This window comes from Oncorhynchus clarkii, chromosome 10 (assembly GCF_045791955.1).
Source record: "Oncorhynchus clarkii lewisi isolate Uvic-CL-2024 chromosome 10, UVic_Ocla_1.0, whole genome shotgun sequence".
In the NCBI taxonomy this organism is placed as follows: domain Eukaryota; kingdom Metazoa; phylum Chordata; class Actinopteri; order Salmoniformes; family Salmonidae; genus Oncorhynchus; species Oncorhynchus clarkii.
In genome coordinates this window covers 6,946,078-6,966,844 of record NC_092156.1, presented here as the reverse complement: position 1 = coordinate 6,966,844, position 20,767 = coordinate 6,946,078, and the positions used below count along the sequence as shown (strand labels likewise).

General features: G+C 45.2%; 1 protein-coding gene across 1 annotated transcript in view; it reads left to right on the top strand.

The window, feature by feature from the left end:
* The window catches only part of LOC139419403 (serine/arginine repetitive matrix protein 3-like), a 166,561-nt gene that overhangs the window by 96,729 nt on the left and 49,065 nt on the right, over positions 1-20,767 (top strand). The gene's annotated exons all lie outside the window — the stretch shown is intronic.

The window sequence follows — 20,767 nt, the reverse complement described above, 5'->3', positions numbered from 1 at the left end:
CTCCTTCCACCAACAAAAACCTTTACAATACTGCTGTTCTTCCTTCTGCATTCAGAGCTCTCTCTCTATATATACACTATATATACAGTGCCTTGCGAAAGTATTCGGCCCCCTTGAACTTTGCGACCTTTTGCCACATTTCAGGCTTCAAACATAAAGATATAAAACTGTATTATTTTGTGAAGAATCAACAACAAGTGGGACACAATCATGAAGTGGAACGACATTTATTGGATATTTCAAACTTTTTTAACAAATCAAAAACTGAAAAATTGGGCGTGCAAAATTATTCAGCCCCTTTACTTTCAGTGCAGCAAACTCTCTCCAGAAGTTCAGTGAGGATCTCTGAATGATCCAATGTTGACCTAAATGACTAATGATGATAAATACAATCCACCTGTGTGTAATCAAGTCTCCGTATAAATGCACCTGCACTGTGATAGTCTCAGAGGTCTGTTAAAAGCGCAGAGAGCATCATGAAGAACTGTCTCTCTCTCTCTCTCTCTCTCTCTCTCTCTCTCTCTCTCTCTCTCTCTCTCTCTCTCTCTCTCTCTCTGTCTCTCTCTCTCTGTCTCTCTGTCTCTGTGTCTCTCTCTCTGTGTCTCTCTCTCTGTCTCTCTCTCTCTCTCTCTCTCTCTCTCTCTCTCTCTCTCTCTCTCTCTCCCACACACACACACAAACACACATACACCCCCACCAACCCACCTCACATCTGCATCAATTTAAATACTATAAGAGCACAGCCAGATGGTTATCACCGACTAGTAGGTCTGTCATCATCAGTGTCTGTTGACCTCTCTTGGCCAATCCTCTCTGTGAGGTATTTAGTCATCATCAGTGTCTGTTGACCTCTCTAGGCCAATCCTCTCTGTGAGGTAGTTAGTCATCATCAGTGTCTGTTGACCTCTCTGTGAGGTAGTCAGTCATAGACTGGTGTTTCCATCCTGTCGTCCAGGCACAGAGTTAATTATATGTAATGGCCTGATGTTCCGTGTTACAGAGGGCTAACTAATGACCGTCTCTCTCTGGCATCCACTGTCGCCTCGGCTGTGACCTGACATTTACTTATCCATCGACTCTATGGAGCGGGGCGGCAGGGTAGCCTAGTGGTTAGAGTGTAGGGGCGGTAGGTAGCCTAGTGGTTAGAGTGTAGGGGCGGCAGGGTAGCCTAGTGGTTAGAGTGTATGGGTGGTAGGTAGCCTAGTGGTTAGAGTGTAGGGGCGGCAGGTTAGCTTAGTGGTTAGAGTGTAGGGGCGGCAGGGTAGCCTAGTGGTTAGAGTGTAGGGGCGGCAGGGTAGCCTAGTGGTTAGAGTGTATGGGTGGTAGGTAGTCTAGTGGTTAGAGTGTAGGGGCGGCAGGGTAGCCTAGTGGTTAGAGTGTATGGGTGGTAGGTAGCCTAGTGGTTAGAGTGTAGGGGCGGCATGGTAGCCTAGTGGTTAGAGTGTAGGGGCGGCAGGGTAGCCTAGTGGTTAGAGTGTATGGGTGGTAGGTAGTCTAGTGGTTAGAGTGTATGGGTGGTAGGTAGCCTAGTGGTTAGAGTGTAGGGGCGGCAGGGTAGCCTAGTGGTTAGAGTGTATGGGTGGTAGGTAGTCTAGTTGTTAGAGTGTATGGGTGGTAGGTAGCCTAGTGGTTAGAGTGTAGGGGGGGCAGGTAGCCTAGTGGTTAGAGTGTAGGGGCGGCAGGGTAGCCTAGTGGTTAGAGTGTATGGGTGGTAGGTAGTCTAGTGGTTAGAGTGTATGGGTGGTAGGTAGTCTAGTGGTTAGAGTGTAGGGGGGGCAGGGTAGCCTAGTGGTTAGAGTGTAGAGGCGGCAGGGTAGCCTAGTGGTTAGAGTGTATGGGTGGTAGGTAGTCTAGTGGTTAGAGTGTATGGGTGGTAGGTAGTCTAGTGGTTAGAGTGTAGGGGGGGCAGGTAGCCTAGTGGTTAGAGTGTAGGGGCGGCAGGGTAGCCTAGTGGTTAGAGTGTATGGGTGGTAGGTAGTCTAGTGGTTAGAGTGTATGGGTGGTAGGTAGTCTAGTGGTTAGAGTGTAGGGGGGGGCAGGGTAGCCTAGTGGTTAGAGTGTAAGGGGGGCAGGTAGTCTAGTGGTTAGAGTGTAGGGGCGGCAGGGTAGCCTAGTGGTTAGAGTGTATGGGTGGTAGGTAGTCTAGTGGTTAGAGTGTATGGGTGGTAGGTAGCCTAGTGGTTAGAGTGTAGGGGCGGCAGGGTAGCCTAGTGGTTAGAGTGTATGGGTGGTAGGTAGTCTAGTGGTTAGAGTGTAGGGGGGGCAGGTAGTCTAGTGGTTAGAGTGTATGGGGGGCAGGTAGCCTAGTGGTTAGAGTGTAGGGGGGGCAGGTAGTCTAGTGGTTAGAGTGTAGGGGGGCTAGGTAGCCTAGTGGTTAGAGTGTAAGGGGGGCAGGTAGTCTAGTGGTTAGAGTGTAGGGGCGGCAGGTAGCCTAGTGGTTAGAGTGTAGGGGGGGGCAGGTAGTCTAGTGGTTAGAGTGTAGGGGAGGCAGGTAGCCTAGTGGTTAGAGTGTAGGGGGGGCAGGTAGTCTAGTGGTTAGAGTTTAGGGGCGGCAGGTAGCCTAGTGGTTAGAGTGTAGGGGGGGCAGGTAGTCTAGTGGTTAGAGTGTAGGGGGGGCAGGTAGTCTAGTGGTTAGAGTGTATGGGGGGCAGGTAGCCTAGTGGTTAGAGTGTAGGGGGGGCAGGTAGTCTAGTGGTTAGAGTGTAGGGGGGCTAGGTAGCCTAGTGGTTAGAGTGTAGGGGGGGCAGGTAGTCTAGTGGTTAGAGTGTAGGGGCGGCAGGTAGCCTAGTGGTTAGAGTGTAGGGGGGGCAGGTAGTCTAGTGGTTAGAGTGTAGGGGGGGCAGGTAGTCTAGTGGTTAGAGTGTAGGGGGGGCAGGTAGTCTAGTGGTTAGAGTGTAGGGGGGGCAGGTAGCCTAGTGGTTAGAGTGTAGGGGGGGTAGGTAGCCTATTGGTTAGAGTGTATGGGTGGTAGGTAGCCTAGTGGTTAGAGTGTAGGGGCGGCAGGGTAGCCTAGTGGTTAGAGTGTATGGGTGGTAGGTAGTCTAGTTGTTAGAGTGTATGGGTGGTAGGTAGCCTAGTGGTTAGAGTGTAGGGGGGGCAGGTAGCCTAGTGGTTAGAGTGTAGGGGCGGCAGGGTAGCCTAGTGGTTAGAGTGTATGGGTGGTAGGTAGTCTAGTGGTTCGAGTGTATGGGTGGTAGGTAGTCTAGTGGTTAGAGTGTAGGGGGGGCAGGGTAGCCTAGTGGTTAGAGTGTAGGGGCGGCAGGGTAGCCTAGTGGTTAGAGTGTATGGGTGGTAGGTAGTCTAGTGGTTAGAGTGTATGGGGGGTAGGTAGTCTAGTGGTTAGAGTGTAGGGGGGGCAGGTAGCCTAGTGGTTAGAGTGTAGGGGCGGCAGGGTAGCCTAGTGGTTAGAGTGTATGGGTGGTAGGTAGTCTAGTGGTTAGAGTGTATGGGTGGTAGGTAGTCTAGTGGTTAGAGTGTAGGGGGGTCAGGGTAGCCTAGTGGTTAGAGTGTAGGGGGGGCAGGTAGTCTAGTGGTTAGAGTGTAGGGGGGCTAGGTAGCCTAGTGGTTAGAGTGTAGGGGGGGCAGGTAGTCTAGTGGTTAGAGTGTAGGGGGGGCAGGTAGTCTAGTGGTTAGAGTGTATGGGGGGCAGGTAGCCTAGTGGTTAGAGTGTAGGGGGGGCAGGTAGTCTAGTGGTTAGAGTGTAGGGGGGCTAGGTAGCCTAGTGGTTAGAGTGTAGGGGGGGCAGGTAGTCTAGTGGTTAGAGTGTAGGGGCGGCAGGTAGCCTAGTGGTTAGAGTGTAGGGGGGGCAGGTAGTCTAGTGGTTAGAGTGTAGGGGGGGCAGGTAGTCTAGTGGTTAGAGTGTAGGGGGGGCAGGTAGTCTAGTGGTTAGAGTGTAGGGGGGGCAGGTAGCCTAGTGGTTAGAGTGTAGGGGGGGTAGGTAGCCTAGTGGTTAGAGTGTAGGGGCGGCAGGTAGTCTAGTGGTTAGAGTGTAGGGGCGGCAGGTAGCCTAGTGGTTAGAGTGTAGGGGGGGCAGGTAGTCTAGTGGTTAGAGTGTAGGGGCGGCAGGTAGCCTAGTGGTTAGAGTGTAGGGGGGGCAGGTAGTCTAGTGGTTAGAGTGTAGAGGTGGCAGGTAGCCTAGTGGTTAGAGTGTAGGGGGGGCAGGTAGCCTAGTGGTTAGAGTGTAGGGGCGGCAGGTAGCCTAAAGGTTGCAAGTTCAAATCCCTGAGCTGACAAGGTACAAATCTGTTGTTATGTTCCTGAACAAGGCAGTTAACCCACTGTTCCTAGGCCGTCATTGAAAATAAGAATTTGTTCTTAACTGACTAGTTAAATAAAGGTTAAATATATCAAAGGGAGGGAGGCAGGAAAACAAGAGAGTGGGGTAGAATCTAAGAGATAAACCGTTGGGTGAGGAGTGGTTGTTTTTGTCATGTTGAGGAGTAGAATAGAGAGGTAGAAACTCTCTCAGTGGGCCTGTTCCTGAGGACATACTTGTCACGTCCTGACCTTAGTTCCTTTTTTATCTCTCTAATTTAGTTTGGTCAGGGCGTGAGTTGGGGTGGGCATTCTATGGTTTGTTCTTGTGTGTTATATTTCTATGTGTTTGGCCTGGTGTGGTTCCCAATCAGAGGCAGCTGTCAATCGTTGTCTCTGACTGAGAACCATACTTAGGTAGCCTGTTTTCCCACTGTTAGTTGTGGGTGATTATTCTCTGGTTCGTGTTTGTTGCACCTGTCAGAACTGGTTATGGTTGTGTTGTTTTTGTTGGTGTATTCATCTGGATGAAAAGTGTAATGGATACGTACCACACTGCACTTTGGTCTTCCTCTCCTTCCACCAACAAAAACCTTTACAATACTGCTGTTCTTCCTTCTGCATTCAGAGCTCTCTCTCTATATATACACTATATATACAGTGCCTTGCGAAAGTATTCGGCCCCCTTGAACTTTGCGACCTTTTGCCACATTTCAGGCTTCAAACATAAAGATATAAAACTGTATTATTTTGTGAAGAATCAACAACAAGTGGGACACAATCATGAAGTGGAACGACATTTATTGGATATTTCAAACTTTTTTAACAAATCAAAAACTGAAAAATTGGGCGTGCAAAATTATTCAGCCCCTTTAAATTAATACTTTGTAGCGCCACCTTTTGCTGCGATTACAGCTGTAAGTCGCTTGGGGTATGTCTCTATCAGTTTTGCACATCGAGAGACTGAAATTTTTTCCCATTCCTCCTTGCAAAACAGCTCGAGCTCAGTGAGGTTGGATGGAGAGCATTTGTGAACAGCAGTTTTCAGTTCTTTCCACAGATTCTCGATTGGATTTAGGTCTGGACTATGACTTGGCCATTCTAACACCTGGATATGTTTATTTTTGAACCATTCCATTGTAGATTTTGCTTTATGTTTTGGATCATTGTCTTGTTGGAAGACAAATCTCCGTCCCAGTCTCAGGTCTTTTGCAGACACCATCAGGTTTTCTTCCAGAATGGTCCTGTATTTGGCTCCATCCATCTTCCCATCAATTTTAACCATCTTCCCTGTCCCTGCTGAAGAAAAGCAGGCCCAAACCATGATGCTGCCACCACCATGTTTGACAGTGGGGATGGTGTGTTCAGCTGTGTTGCTTTTACGCCAAACATAACGTTTTGCATTGTTGCCAAAAAGTTCAATTTTGGTTTCATCTGACCAGAGCACCTTCTTCCACATGTTTGGTGTGTCTCCCAGGTGGCTTGTGGCAAACTTTAAACAACACTTTTTAGGGATATCTTTAAGAAATGGCTTTCTTTTTGCCACTCTTCCATAAAGGCCAGAATTGTGCAATATACGACTGATTGTTGTCTTATGGACAGAGTCTCCCACCTCAGCTGTAGATCTCTGCAGTTCATCCAGAGTGATCATGGGCCTCTTGGCTGCATCTCTGATCAGTCTTCTCCTTGTATGAGCTGAAAGTTTAGAGGGACGGCCAGGTCTTGGTAGATTTGCAGTGGTCTGATACTCCTTCAATTTCAATATTATCGCTTGCACAGTGCTCCTTGGGATGTTTAAAGCTTGGGAAATCTTTTTGTATCCAAATCCGGCTTTAAACTTCTTCACAACAGTATCTCGGACCTGCCTGGTGTGTTCCTTGTTCTTCATGATGCTCTCTGCGCTTTTAACAGACCTCTGAGACTATCACAGTGCAGGTGCATTTATACGGAGACTTGATTACACACAGGTGGATTGTATTTATCATCATTAGTCATTTAGGTCAACATTGGATCATTCAGAGATCCTCACTGAACTTCTGGAGAGAGTTTGCTGCACTGAAAGTAAAGGGGCTGAATAATTTTGCACGCCCAATTTTTCAGTTTTTGATTTGTTAAAAAAGTTTGAAATATCCAATAAATGTCGTTCCACTTCATGATTGTGTCAACTTGTTGTTGATTCTTCACAAAAAAATACAGTTTTATATCTTTATGTTTGAAGCCTGAAATGTGGCAAAAGGTCGCAAAGTTCAAGGGGGCCGAATACTTTCGCAAGGCACTGTACTGTATCTCTACACTGAGTACACCAAACATTAGGAACACCTTCATAATATTGAGTTGCACCCCCCTTATGCCCTCAGAACAGCCTCAATTCATCTGGGCATGGACTTTACAAGGTGTTGAAAGCGTTCCCCAGGGATGCTGGCCCATGTTGACTCTACAAGGTGTTGAAAGCGTTCCCCAGGGATGCTGGCCCATGTTGACTTTACAAGGTGTGGAAAGCGTTCCACAGGGATGCTGGCCCATGTTGACTTTACAAGGTGTGGAAAGCGTTCCCCAGGGATGCTGGCCCATGTTGACTTTACAAGGTGTGGAAAGCGTTCCACAGGGATGCTGGCCCATGTTGACTCTACAAGGTGTTGAAAGCGTTCCCCAGGGATGCTGGCCCATGTTGACCCCAATGCTTCCAACGGTTGTGTCAAGTTGGCTGGATGTCCTTTGGGTGGTGGACCGTTCTTCATACACAAGGGAAACTGTTGAGCGTGACAAACCCATACCACACCCTGGTCAAAGGCATTTAAATATTCTGTCTTGCCAATTCATCCTCTGAATGGCACACATACACACGATCCATGTCTCAGTGATCTCCAATCCTTCTTTAACTCTCTTCCCTTTCATCTACACTGATTGAAGTGGATTTTTACAATTGACAACAATAAGGGATCACACTTTCATGGAAGGAGAAGGTGTTCTTAATGTTTTGTAAACTCAGTGTAGTTGTCTAATGTTAGTGGGGCACCTGTTTTTAAATGATGCTCCTGAATCACTATGATCAATAATAGTTTTCCTTGAGTGTACTTTTTTTTAACAGACTGAGATTTACTTCAAAGTGCATTTCTCCTGGTGCTTACACCTATCAGGCTGTTTCAGACCTAGTGCCTAGGAAGGAGGGGTTAGGGTTTCTTATGGACCTATCAGGTTGTTTCATATCTAGTGCCTAGGGAGGAGGAGTTAGAGTTTCTTATGGACCTATCAGGCTGTTCCAGATCTAGTGCTTACGGAGGAGGGGTTAGGGTGTCTTCTGGACCTCACTATACTGGCCCAATAAGCACATGCCCTCAAAATATCCCTTATTGGGACAGTGGTTAGGGTGTTAGTCATGGATGCTGGTGGCCTGGAGATATCCCTTATTGGGACAGTGGTTAGGGTGTTAGTCATGGATGCTGGTGGCCTGGAGATATCCCTTATTGGGACAGTGGTTAGGGTGTTAGTCATGGATGCTGGTGGCCTGGAGATATCCCTTATTGGGACAGTGGTTAGGGTGTTAGTCATGGATGCTGGTGGCCTGGAGATATCCCTTATTGGGACAGTGGTTAGGGTGTTAGTCATGGATGCTGGTGGCCTGGAGATATCCCTTATTGTGACAGTGTTTAGGGTGTTGGTCACCCTACTCTCACTATATGTTAATGGTCATGGAAATATCAGGTGTTCTTACAGTGTATATATATATACACCTCATGACCAACAGTATGTGGACACCTGCTCATCGAACATCTCATTCCAAAATTCATGGGCATTAATATGGAGTTGGTCCCCTATTTGCTGCTAAAACAACCTCCACTCTTCTGGGAAGGCTTTCCACCCGATGTTGGAACATATTTCAGGGGACTTTCGTCCTTTCAGTCACAACAGCATTATTGAGTTTGGGCACTGATGTTGGGTGCGATTAGACCTGGCTCGCAGTTGGTGTTCCAATTCAACCCAAAGGTGTTTGATGGGTTGAGGTCAGGGCTCTGTGCAGCTCAGTCAAGTTCTTCCACACCGATCTCGACAAACCATTTCTGTATGGACCTCGCTTTGTGCATGAGGGCATTGTTGAAACAGGAAAGGGCCTTTCCCAAATTATTTCCACAAAGTTGGAAGCACAGAATCATCTAGAATGTCATTGTATGCTGTAGCGTTAAGATTTCCCGTCAATGGAACTAAGGGGCCTGAACCATGAAAACAGCCCCAGACCATTATTCCTCCTCCACCAAACTTTACAGTTGGCACTATGTATTGGGGCAGGTAGCATTCTCCTGGTATCCACCAAACGCAGATTTGTCCGTCTGACTGGCAGATGGTGAAGCGTGATTCATCACTCCAGAGAACGTATTACCACTGCTGCAGAGTCCAATGTCGGCGAGCTTTACACCACTCCAGCCGACACTTGGCATTGCGCATGGTGATCTTAGGCTTGTGTGTGGCTGATCGGCCATGGAAATCCATTTCATGAAGCTCCCAACGAACAGTTATCGTGCTGACATTACTTCCAGAGGCAGTTTGGAACTCGGGAATGTGAGTGTTGCATCCGAGAACAGACGATTGTTATGTGCTACGTACTTCAGCATTCGGTAGTCTCATTCTTTGAGCTTGTGTGGCCTACCACTTCACGGCTGAGCCGTTGTGTCTCCTACTGCCAATGTTTGTCTATGGCTGTGTTTTCGATTTTATACACCGGTCAGCAACAGGTGTGGCTGAAATAACCGAATCCACTAATTTTAAATGGTGTCCACATACTTTTGTATATATTGTATATATCTTGTGAAAAGCATTTCTGCATTTCTCCTTTCTGATTTGCTCTATTCTTGCATATTTTTGATACTGAATGTTATCAGATCTTTAAAAAAATACCTAATATTAGATAAAGGGAACCTGAGTGAACAAATAAAACAACAATTACACACTTAGTTCATATATTTCATAAACAAAGTTTGTTGTTAATTGGTTTACCGTGAAAAAGCATTGTAGCTGGTCAAACAGAACAACAACAAAAGTTTCTCATAAAAGTTTACTAAGGGTTGGTGACAGGCTGATTGGTCGGCTGTTTGAGCCAGTAAAAAGGGTACTTAGCGAAATGACTTTTGCTTCCCTTCTGACCTGAGGGAACACACTTTCCTGATTGATTGAAGGGATCCCAAATAGGAGCGACAATTTCGTCTGCTGTCGTCCTCAGTCATTTTTCCCATTTCCAAGTTGATAGACAACAACAAAACGTTTTCACCGTTACCACACTTACATTACGGAATTTGAAATTGACAATGCTTGTCTTACATACTTTGTTCAGTTATGCCGGGATGTTTTACATTCAGAATGTGTTGTGGGCATGTCATGCCTAAATGTTCTAATCTTGCCAACTTAAACAAAATCATTACAGTAGTAGGGAATTTCAGTGGGTTTTGGGATGAACCATCTGAGTCAATGAATGAGTTTGCCTTTTTTGTCTAATATTTTATATAAGTTTTATTCAGTATTATTCATTATATCATTTATCTTTCTTTCAAAGTACAGTTTCTTCTTGTTTTTGTTCGGTTTAGTGATTTCTAAATTCACTGTACGTTTGCCAATCGGCTGTGCTGCCAGACTTACTTTGGGGCGGCAGGGAGCCTAGTGGTTAGCGCGTTGGACTGGTAACCGAAAGGTTGAAAGACCAAATCCCCGAGGCTGACAAGGTAAAAATCTGTCGTTCTGCCCCTGAACAAGGCACTGTCAAATTAAACAGCATATAAACACTCTGAATAGACTACACGTCATATTAAACAGCATATAAACACTCTGAATAGACTACATGTCATATTAAACACTCTGAATAGACTACATGTCATATTAAACACTCTGAATAGACTACATGTCATATTAAACACTCTGAATAGGTTACATGTCATATTAAACAGCATGTAAACACTCTGAATAGACTAGATATCATATTAAACAGCATATAAACACTATAAATAGGCCAATAGCCAGACAGGGAGTCTAAGAAGGAATGAAACATGTATTATTTAGGCTATATTATTAATATTATTTCAAGGCTATAGCCTACAAAGAAATACATTGTAGCATTTCTGAGTGTGACACACTAGGCTGGTAGGAACATAAAGAGCTCAGCATTTAAACAACATTTAATATATTCAATTATTGTAGTCTATTGCACATATAGGCTGTGACTTACATAGAATAAAATAGAAAATGAATTTAAAAAAATGGCCATTGAATTCATTTTTTTTTTAGAAACACAAGGTTTCACCAGTCTGTGTCTTCAGGCTCTTGTTTCACCAGTCTGTGTCTTCAGGCTCTTGTTTCACCAGTCTGTGTCTTCAGGCTCTTGTTTCACCAGTCTGTGTCTTCAGGCTCTTGTTTCACCAGTCTGTGTCTTCAGGCTCTTGTTTCACCAGGCTGTGTCTTCAGGCTCTTGTTTCACCAGGCTGTGTCTTCAGGCTCTTGTTTCACCAGTCTGTGTCTTCAGGCTCTTGTTTCACCAGGCTGTGTCTTCAGGCTCTTGTTTCATCAGTCTGTGTCTTCAGGCTCTTGTTTCACCAGTCTGTGTCTTCAGGCTCTTGTTTCACCAGTCTGTGTCTTCAGGCTCTTGTTTCACCAGTCTGTGTCTTCAGGCTCTTGTTTCACCAGTCTGTGTCTTCAGGCTCTTGTTTCACCAGTCTGTGTCTTCAGGCTCTTGTTTCACCAGTCTGTGTCTTCAGGCTCTTGTTTCACCAGTCTGTGTCTTCAGGCTCTTGTTTCACCAGGCTGTGTCTTCAGGCTCTTGTTTCACCAGGCTGTGTCTTCAGGCTCTTGTTTCACCAGTCTGTGTCTTCAGGCTCTTGTTTCACCAGGCTGTGTCTTCAGGCTCTTGTTTCATCAGTCTGTGTCTTCAGGCTCTTGTTTCACCAGTCTGTGTCTTCAGGCTCTTGTTTCACCAGTCTGTGTCTTCAGGCTCTTGTTTCACCAGTCTGTGTCTTCAGGCTCTTGTTTCACCAGTCTGTGTCTTCAGGCTCTTGTTTCACCAGTCTGTGTCTTCAGGCTCTTGTTTCACCAGTCTGTGTCTTCAGGCTCTTGTTTCACCAGTCTGTGACTTCAGGCTCTTGTTTCACCAGTCTGTGACTTCAGGCTCTTGTTTCACCAGTCTGTGACTTCAGGCTCTTGTTTCACCAGTCTGTGTCTTCAGGCTCTTGTTTCACCAGTCTGTGACTTCAGGCTCTTGTTTCACCAGTCTGTGTCTTCAGGCTCTTGTTTCACCAGTCTGTGTCTTCAGGCTCTTGTTTCACCAGTCTGTGTCTTCAGGCTCTTGTTTCACCAGTCTGTGTCTTCAGGCTCTTGTTTCACCAGTCTGTGTCTTCAGGCTCTTGTTTCACCAGTCTGTGTCTTCAGGCTCTTGTTTCACCAGTCTGTGTCTTCAGGCTCTTGTTTCACCAGTCTGTGTCTTCAGGCTCTTGTTTCACCAGTCTGTGTCTTCAGGCTCTTGTTTCACCAGTCTGTGTCTTCATGCTCTTGTTTCACCAGTCTGTGTCTTCAGGCTCTTGTTTCACCAGTCTGTGTCTTCAGGCTCTTGTTTCACCAGTCTGTGTCTTCAGGCTCTTGTTTCACCAGTCTGTGTCTTCAGGCTCTTGTTTCACCAGTCTGTGACTTCAGGCTCTTGTTTCACCAGTCTGTGTCTTCAGGCTCTTGTTTCACCAGTCTGTGTCTTCAGGCTCTTGTTTCACCAGTCTGTGTCTTCAGGCTCTTGTTTCACCAGTCTGTGTCTTCAGGCTCTTGTTTCACCAGTCTGTGACTTCAGGCTCTTGTTTCACCAGTCTGTGTCTTCAGGCTCTTGTTTCACCAGTCTGTGTCTTCAGGCTCTTGTTTCACCAGTCTGTGTCTTCAGGCTCTTGTTTCACCAGTCTGTGTCTTCAGGCTCTTGTTTCACCAGTCTGTGTCTTCAGGCTCTTGTTTCACCAGTCTGTGTCTTCAGGCTCTTGTTTCACCAGTCTGTGACTTCAGGCTCTTGTTTCACCAGTCTGTGTCTTCAGGCTCTTGTTTCACCAGTCTGTGTCTTCAGGCTCTTGTTTCACCAGTCTGTGTCTTCAGGCTCTTGTTTCACCAGTCTGTGTCTTCAGGCTCTTGTTTCACCAGTCTGTGACTTCAGGCTCTTGTTTCACCAGTCTGTGTCTTCAGGCTCTTGTTTCACCAGTCTGTGTCTTCAGGCTCTTGTTTCACCAGTCTGTGACTTCAGGCTCTTGTTTCATCAGTCTGTGTCTTCAGGCTCTTGTTTCACCAGTCTGTGTCTTCAGGCTCTTGTTTCGCCAGTCTGTGTCTTCAGGCTCTTGTTTCACCAGTCTGTGTCTTCAGGCTCTTGTTTCACCAGTCTGTGTCTTCAGGCTCTTGTTTCACCAGTCTGTGTCTTCAGGCTCTTGTTTCACCAGTCTGTGACTTCAGGCTCTTGTTTCACCAGTCTGTCTTCAGGCTCTTGTTTCACCAGTCTGTGTCTTCAGGCTCTTGTTTCACCAGTCTGTGTCTTCAGGCTCTTGTTTCACCAGTCTGTGTCTTCAGGCTCTTGTTTCACCAGTCTGTGTCTTCAGGCTCTTGTTTCACCAGTCTGTGTCTTCAGGCTCTTGTTTCACCAGTCTGTGTCTTCAGGCTCTTGTTTCACCAGTCTGTGTCTTCAGGCTCTTGTTTCACCAGTCTGTGTCTTCAGGCTCTTGTTTCACCAGCCTGTGTCTTCAGGCTCTTGCGATAGTGCCTGGAGAGCCGACAAGCAGGGGAGAATATTCTCTCCTCAATTACAGAGCCACTGGGGATGCTAAACACCCTCTGGACCACTCTTGTCAAGCTGGGCAGAGTTATTTCTTCTTCGAGTGGCAGGTCTAAAGGTTTTTAGGCAATCAAAACGGGAAGCTCCTTGAACATAGGATTATATGCCACCCCCCCCCAAATCAATTATGGCCTATTGTATAGATAATAGAACAAAAATGAACGAAACGTTGAAGAAATCAAGATGTTTTTGTTTATAACTACTTCGCTACAATGACACACTTAGTTATCTACCCACCTCGTTTCTTTCTTTCAGCACGTAGTAAGTACATCATCATGCTTTGGGGATATGTGTCTTTTCAGATTCCACAATGATTCTTTATTTGTGGACATTACATCACCTCACTCACTCTCTTGGTCCTCATCTTTGTAAGTCACCTTGATTTAGTACCTGTGTGTTTTATCAGTTTCTTTTTGATAATATTTAGTGAATTCTCTCTCTCTCTCTCTCTCTCTCTCTCTCTCTCTCTCTCATTCTCTCTCTCTCTCTCATTCTCTCGCTCTCTCTCTCGCTCTCTCTCTCTCATTCTCTCTCATTCTCTCTCTCTCCCATTCTCTCTCTCATTCTATCTCTCTCTTTCTCTCTGTCATTGAGTTGGGTATTGAGCAGCAGTCTCTCTGTCTCTTAGTAGTATTAGTCTCTCGCACGCACACGCACACGCACACACACACACACACACTCAAAAGGAGTGTCTTGGAGCCAGGACATTTGATCATTCATAATTTTTATATAAATGAAATCAGGAGGTACTTTATAACGTGTGGTTTCCATAGGGATAAGAGACGTAGACTGCAGTAGCAGCAGTTTGCTTGTCTGCGTTGTGAATACTACTGCTCCCATAGGTCATAATGTCTGCTCTGCATTGACCAATCATGATCAGAGCCCTTCAAAATGCCCTCCTCATTGGTAATTCTGACCAGGAAGAGCCATGTGGCAGACACACATACTCACGCACGCACGCACGCACACACACACACACACACACACGCACACGCACACGCACACACAGATTCTGTAGAACAAGCAATAACCACCACAAGATATTCTTCATCCCTACTGCTAACTTCCTCTCTAAGTGTTTCTCATATCTCAGCTCCTCCATTGATTTCAGTCTAAGATGACCGGAAGGTAGTCTGGCTAACGCCTAACTCTCCAAGTCCTCCTGACTTCAGAGTCTGGAATTGCTCTTTGATGTTGTCGGCACAGTGCATCGTGCTATGCTTTTACTGGTTAACTCTCGCCATACACAGCCCACACACAGCCCACACACAGCCCACACACAGCCCACACACAGCCCACACACATCCCACACACATCCCACACACAGCCCACACACAGCCCACACACAGCCCACACACAGCCCACACACATCCCATACACAGCCCACACACAGCCCACACACAGCCCACACACAGCCCAGACACAGCCCACACGCAGCCCACACACAGCCCACACACAGCCCACACACATCCCATACACAGCCCATACACAGCCCATACACAGCCCACACACATCCCATACACAGCCCACACACAGCCCACACACAGCCCACACACAGCCCAGACACAGCCCAGACACAGCACACACATCCCACACACAGCCCAGACACAGCCCACACACAGCCCACACACAACCCAGACACAGACACCGAGCCCTCTTCCATTACAACGGTTGGATTTTCTAATCAACCCCCAAGGGAACGTTTGAGAGAACCAATCGAAACCTGTCACACAATTTCTGAGAGAATATTTCATTAACAAATGGCCTCCGTTCCAGACCAGTGTGGTCACAGATCTCCCTTCAGGCTGTGCGGATGGCAGGAGGAGAATATAACCAGGGAAATACACACAGTAAGGCTTTTTCAGGGGTACTGGACCGAATCTTAAACGCCTTCAAAGTTCTATCTGAGAAAGATCGATGTGGACTGGACATTAGCCTGAGGCCTTGATGCACAACCTGTCTGTCTGCCCCTCCCCCCACATTACCTTACACACCACTCTATCTATCTATCTATCTATCTATCTATCTATCTATCTATCTATCTATCTATCTATCTATCTATCTATCTGAGGTGATGCCATTGGCATTAATAACTATTAAGCAAATTCATTCCATTTCTATGGTCAGATGGTACCTTAGATGTAGGTGTTGAAAAAAGGGAGATATTCCTTAAGGACAATTCAAATAAATTGCTCTTAAAGACCAAAGTCCCATCCAATCTAAAGAGTTGAGACTGTTAAACGTCATCAGACTTCTCATCTCACTCAGATCTACATAAAGTATGTGTCCTGGACGGTTGTCAGCCTCTGCTTCTCTGTGCCTATAACTCAGAGTAACCCAGCAGTGGGGCAGGGCTGAGGCTGGCTGGGGCTGGGGGTGAGGCTGGGGATGAAACTGGCTGGGGCTGAGGCTGGGGATGAGGCTGGGGATGAGGCTGGGGCTGAGGCTGGCTGGGGCTGAGGCTGGGGATAATATTGGGGATGAGGCTGAGGCTGGGGCTGAGGCTGGCTGGGGCTGAGGCTGGCTGGGGATGAGTCTGGGGATGAGGCTGGCTGGGGCTGAGGCTGGTGATGAAGCTGAGGCTGGCTGGGGCTGAGTCTGGCTGGGGCTGAGGCTGGGGTTGAGGCTGGGACTGGCAGAGGCTGGTAGCTGGGGTTGAGGCTGGGACTGTCTAGGCTGGAGATGATAAGGAAGGAGTACACTCTTAGAACAAATGGTTCCAAAAGGGGTTGTCGACTGTCCCCATAGGAGAACCCTTTTAGGTTCCATGTAGAACCCTTTGTGTAAAAGGTCCTACATGGAACCTAAAAGGGTTCTACTTGGAACCTAAAAGCGTTCTACTTGGAACCAAAAAGGGTTCTTCAAAGGGTCTACTACGGGGACAGCCGAAGAACCATTTGAGTTTCTAGACAGCAGTCTTTTTTCTAAGGGTGTGCAACTGCTATGCTACAGTGTGTATGTGGCCCTAAGGAAAAAAGAACAATGGCCATAGTCCATCACTGTCAGGCACCACCCAGGACCCAGGTCACAGATCCCGGGACAGGAGCTGAATTAGAGAGCCTTCTTGGTCCCAGCAAACATCATTAGACAGAGAGACACTTAGTCATATGGCCAGAGGAACACTTCATTCATCATGGAGCGTTCCTCCATGATGAACCAACATCGACCTAGAGAGAGAGAGAGAGAGAGAGAGAGAGAGAGAGAGAGAGAGAGACAGATGAGAGAGAGAGACAGATGAAAGAGAGAGCGAGAGAGAGAGAGAGAGAGAGAGAGAGAACTTCTGTGAGTGCAATGTTTACTGTTCATTTTTATAGTTTATTTCACTTTTGTATATTATCTACCTCACTTGCTTTGGCAATGTTAACATATGTTTCCCATGCCAATAAAGCCCTTGAATTGAATTTAATTGAATTGAGAGAGACTGAAGATAGCATCATCTGTAATTCATTATTCTAGGCACAATTTGGTGTTCCTTCAGCTCTCATTTGAGACACTCGTTGGTAACAAGGCTGTAGGGACTGGTCTTTCATGCAAGTATGTGCAAGCTTTTTGTATCCTGTATTCCTGTTACCATAGAGACACGTGTTGCCATCAGCTTGTGCAGAGATTATTTACAAATCTTGAAGACAATGCAATGGTTGTAATGGTTTGAATAACACCCATCTATCTATCTATCTATCTATCTATCTATCTATCTATCTATCTATCTATCTATCTATCTATGTTCCATCCATCCATCCATCCATCCATCCATCCATCCATCCATCCATCCATCCATCCATCCAATGTTCACCTTGAACTCAGAGCATCTATCCATCCAATTTAATTCAATTCAAGGGGCTTTATTGGCATGGGAAACATGTGTTAACATTGCCAAAGCAAGTGAGGTAGATAATATACAACAAATAAACAATACAAATTAACAGTAAACATTACACATACAGAAGTTTCAAAACAATAAAGACATTACAAATGTCATATTATGTATATATACAGTGTTGCAATGATGTACAAATGGTTGAAGTACACAAGGGAAAATAAATAAGCATAAATATGGGTCGTATTTACAATGGTGTTTGTTCTTCACTGATTGACCTTTTCTTGTGGCAACAGGTCACAAATCTTGCTGCTGTGATGGCACACTGTGGAATTTCACACAGTAGATATGGGAGTTTATCAAAATTTGATTTGTTTTCGAATTCTTTGTGGATCTGTGTTATCTGAGGGAAATATGGTCATACATTGGGCAGGAGGTTTGGAAGTGCAGCTCAGTTTCCACCTCATTTTGTGGGCAGTGAGCACATAGCCTGTCTTTTCTTGAGAGCCATGTCTGCCTACGGCGGCCTTTCTCAATAGCAAGGCTATGCTCACTGAGTCTGTACATAGTCAAAGCTTTCCTTACGTTTGGGTCAGTCACAGTGGACAGGTATTCTGCCACTGTGTACACTCTGTTTAGGGCCAAATAGCATTCTAGTTTGCTCAGTTTTTTTGTTAATTCTTTCCAATGTGTCAAGTAATTATCTTTTTGTTTTCTCATGATTTGGTTTGGTCTAATTGTGCTGCTGTCCTGGGGCTCTGTGGGGTGTGTTTGTGTTTGTGAACAGAGCCCCAGGACCAGCTTGCTTAGGGAACTCTTCTCCAGGTTCATCTCTCTGTAGGTGATGGCTTTGTTATGGAAGGTTTAGGAATCGCTTCCTTTTAGGTGGTTGTAGAATTTAACGGCTCTTTTCTGGATTTTGATAATTAGTGGGTATCGGCCTAATTCTGCTCTGCATGCATTATTTGGTGTTCTACGTTGTACACAGAGGATATGTTTGCAGAATTCTGCATGCAGTGTCCATCCATCCATCTCTCTCTCTCTCTCTCTCTCTCTCTCTCTCTCTCTCTCTCTCTCTCTCTCTCTCTCTCTCTCTCTTCTCTCTCTCTCTCTCTCTCTCTCTCTCTCTCTCTCTCTCTCTCTCTCTCTCTGTCTCTGTCTCTGTCTCTGTCTCTGTCTCTGTCTCAATTCAATTCAATTCAAGGTCTTTATTGGCATGGGAAACATGTGTTAACATTGCCAAAGCAAGTGAGGTAGCTAAAATATAAAGTGAATATATAAAGTGAAATAAACAATAAAAATTAACAGTAAACATTACACATACAGAAGTTTCAAAACAGTAAAGACATTACAAATGTCATATTATATATATATACAGTGTTTTAACAATGTACAAATGGTGAAGGACACAAGATAAAATAAATAGGCATAAATATGGGTTGTATTTACAATGGTGTGTGTTCTTCACTGGTTGCCCTTTTCTCGTGGCAACAGGTCACAAATCTTGCTGCTGTGATGGCACACTGTGGAATTTCACCCAGTAGATATGGGAGTTTTTCAAAATTGGATTTGTTTTCGAATTCTTTGTGTATCTGTGTAATCTGAGGGAAATATGTCTCTCTAATATGGTCATACATTCGGCAGGAAGTTAGGAAGTGCAGCTCAGTTTCCACTTCATTTTGTGGGCAGTGTGCACATAGCCTGTCTTCTCTTGAGAGCCATGTCTGCCTACGGCGGCCTTTCTCAATAGCAAGGCTATGCTCACTGAGTCTGTACATAGTCAAAGCTTTCCTTAATTTAGGGTCAGTCACAGTGGTCAGGTATTCTGCCGCTGTGTACTCTCTGTGTCGGGCCAAATAGCATTCTAGTTTGCTCTGTTTTTTTGTTAATTCTTTCCAATGTGTCAAGTAATTATCTTTTTGTTTTCTCATGATTTGGTTGGGCCTAATTCTGCTCTGCATGCATTATTTGGTGTTCTACGTTGTACACAGAGGATATTTTTGCAGAATTCTGCGTGCAGAGTCTCAATTTGGTGTTTGTCCCATTTTGTGAAGTTTTGGTTGGTGAGCGGACCCCAGACCTCACAACCATAAAGGGCAATGGGCTCTATGACTGATTCAAGTATTTTTAGCCAAATCCTAATTGGTAAGTTGAAATTTATGTTCCTTTTGATGGCATAGAATGCCCTTCTTGCCTTGTCTCTCAGATCGTTCACAGCTTTGTGGAAGTTACCTGTGGCGCTGATGTTTAGGCCAAGGTATGTATAGTTTTTTGTGTGCTCTAGGGCAACAGTGTCTAGATGGAATTTGTATTTGTGGAACACCATTATTTTGGTCTTACTGAGATTTACTGTCAGGGCCCAGGTCTGACAGAATCTGTGCATAAGATCTAGGTGCTGCTGTAGGCCCTCCTTGGTTGGTGACAGAAGCACCAGATCATCAGCAAACAGCAGACATTTGACTTCGGATTCTAGTAGGGTGATGCCGGGTGCTGCAGACTTTTCTAGTGCCCGCGCCAATTCGTTGATATATATGTTGAAGAGGGTGGGGCTTAAGCTGCCCCACAACCCCACAACCCTGTGTGAAGAAATGTGTGTGTTTTTTGCCAATTTTAACCGCACACTTGTTGTTTGTGTACATGGATTTTATAATGTCGTATATTTTACCCCCAACACCACTTTCCATCAGTTTGTATAGCAGACCCTCATGCCAAATTGAGTCTAAGGCTTTTTTGAAATCAACAAAGCATGAGAAGACTTTGCCTTTGTTTTGGTTTGTTTGGTTGTCAATTAGGGTATGCAGGGTGAATACATGGTCTGTTGTACGGTAATTTAGTAAAAAGCCAATTTGACATTTGCTCAGTACATTGTTTTCATTGAGGAAATGTACGAGTCTGCTGTTAATGATAATGCAGAGGATTTTCCCAAGGTTTCTGTTCTCACATATCCCACGGTAGTTATTGGGGTAAAGTTTGTCTCCACTTTTGTGGATTGGGGTGATTAGTCCTTGGTTCCAAATATTGGGGAAGATGCCAGAGCTAAGGATGATGTTAAAGAGTTTTAGTATAGCCAATTGGAATTTGTTGTCTGTATATTTGATAATTTCATTGAGGACACCATCAACACCACATGCCTTTTTGGGTTGGAGGGTTTTTATTTTGTCCTGTAGCTCATTCAAGGTAAGTGGAGAATCCAGTGGCTTCTGGTAGTTTTTAATTGTTGATTCTAAGATTTGTATTTGATCCTCTATATGTTTTTGCTCTTTATTCTTTGTTATAGGGCTAAAAAAATATATTGTAGAAGTGGTTTACCCATACATCTCCATTTTGGATAGATAACTCTTCGTGTTGTTGTTTGTTTAGTGTTTTCCAATTTTCCCAGAAGTGGTTAGAGTCTATGGATTCTTCAATGACATTGAGCTGATTTCTGACATGCTGTTCCTTCTTTTTCCGTAGTGTATTTCTGTATTGTTTTAGTGATTCCCCATAGTGAAGGCGTAGACTCAGGTTTTCCGGGTCTCTATGTTTTTGGTTGGACAGCTTTCTCAATTTCTTTCTTAGATTTTTGCATTCTTCATCAAACCATTTGTCATTGTTCATTTTCTTCGGTTTTCTATTTGAGATTTTTAGATTTGATAGGGAAGCTCAGTGGTCAAATATACTGTTAAGATTTTCTACTGACAAGTTTACACCTTCACTATAACAGTGGAACATTTTAACCAGGAAATTGTCTAAAAGGGATTGAATTTGTTGTTGCCTAATTGTTTTATGGTAGGATTCCAAACTGCATTCCTTCCATCTATAGAACCTCTCTGATAGGCGGGACAGTCGCGTCCCACTTGGCCAATAGCCAGGGAGCTCCAAATTCAAAAAAAATA